Below are 1675 nucleotides of genomic sequence, written 5' to 3'. Positions count from 1 at the left end.
GGGGTGTCCCTCACAGCAGGAATCTGTCCAGAAGCTACACCAAGGGGGTTGCTACTGGAGGAGAGGAGGGCAAGGGAAATCCCAGGGAGAGGGGAATCAAAGTGGTGCCTCTGGTGTCTAGGTAATGCCATTCAGCAGCGTAGCAGGAAGTCCCTGGGTCAGAGAGCTCCAAGGGGCAGGAGTCTCATAGTTTGTAAGGATTGAGATCTGTCTTGTAGTCATATGGTTCTATCTTATCAATGGCCAGCAGATGCTAGGTATAGTTTGGTGGAGGTATGTGAAGGAGATGGGCCCTGAATGTGCAAAAATGTACTTCTTTGGGATATGTTTAAAATGAATTTTGATGTTCAGTCACTCATTCATGTCCAACTCTTTGCAACCCCATGGAATGCAGCATGCCAGGCTTCCCTGTCCATCACCAACTCCTGGAGCTTACTCAAGCTCATATCCACTGAGTTGGTGATGCCATCCACCCATCTCATGCTCTGTCATCCCGTGCTCCTCCTGCATTCAATCTTTCCCAGCATCAGGGTCTTCTGCAATGAGTTGGCTCTTGACATCATGTGGCCAAAGTATTGGAGCTTCAGCTTCAGGATCAGTCCTTCCAATGAATATTTAAGGTTGATTTCCTTTAGAATTGACTGATTTGGTCTTCTTGTAGTCCAAGGGACTCTCAAGAGTTTTCTCCAGCACCACAGTTTGAATGCATCAGTTCTTTGGTGCTCAGCCTTTTTTATTGTCCAGCTCTCAAATTCATACACAACTACTGGAAAAACCATAGCTTTGACTATGCAGACTTTGTAGGCAAAGTAATGTCTCTGCTTTTTAATATGCTGTCTAGTTTTGTCATTGCTTTTCTTCCAAGGAACAATTTCATGGCTGCAGTCATCATCTGCAGTGATTTTTGAGCCCAAGCAAATAAAGTCTGTCACTGTCTCTATTATTCCTCATCTGTTAGCCATGAAAAGATGGGACCAATGCCAATGATCTTTATTTTTTGAATGTTGAGTTTTAACCAAACTTTTTCACTCTTTTCTTTTCATTTTCATCAAGAGGCTCTAATTCCTCGATTTCTGCCATAAGGGTGGTGTCATTGGCATATCTGTGGTTATTGATATTCCTCCCCTCAATTTGGATTACAGCTTGGGTTTCATCCAACCTGGCATTTCCCATGGTACATTCTACATGTAAGTTAAAGAAGCAGGGTGACAACATACAGCCTTGACATACTCCTTTCCCAACGTGGAACCAGTCTGTTTTTCCATGTCTAGGTTTAACTGTTGATTCTTGACCTGCATACAGATTTCTCAGGAGGCAGATGAAGTGGTCTGGTATTCCCATCTCTTAAAGAATTTCCAGTTTGTTGTAATCTACACAGTCAAAGACTTTAGTCAATGAAACAGAAGTACACTTTTTTGTGAAATTCTCTAGCTTTTTATATGGAGAAGGCAATGGCAATCCACTCCAGTACTCTTGCCTGGAAAATCCCATGGGCGGAGGAGCCTGGTAGACTGCAGTCCATGGGGTCGTGAAGAGTCGGACATGACTGAGCGACTTCACTTTCACTTTTCACTTTCATGCACTGGAGAAGGAAATGGCAACCCACTCCAGTGTTCTTGCCTAGAGAATCCCAGGGACGGGGGAGCCTGGTGGGCTGCTGTCTATGGGGTCGCAC

Source organism: Bison bison, unplaced genomic scaffold (assembly GCF_000754665.1).
Source record: "Bison bison bison isolate TAMUID 2011002044 unplaced genomic scaffold, Bison_UMD1.0 scf7180017864063, whole genome shotgun sequence".
Taxonomy (NCBI): domain Eukaryota; kingdom Metazoa; phylum Chordata; class Mammalia; order Artiodactyla; family Bovidae; genus Bison; species Bison bison.
The sequence above is the reverse complement of the archived record's forward strand: the minus strand, read 5'-3'. Positions refer to the sequence as shown.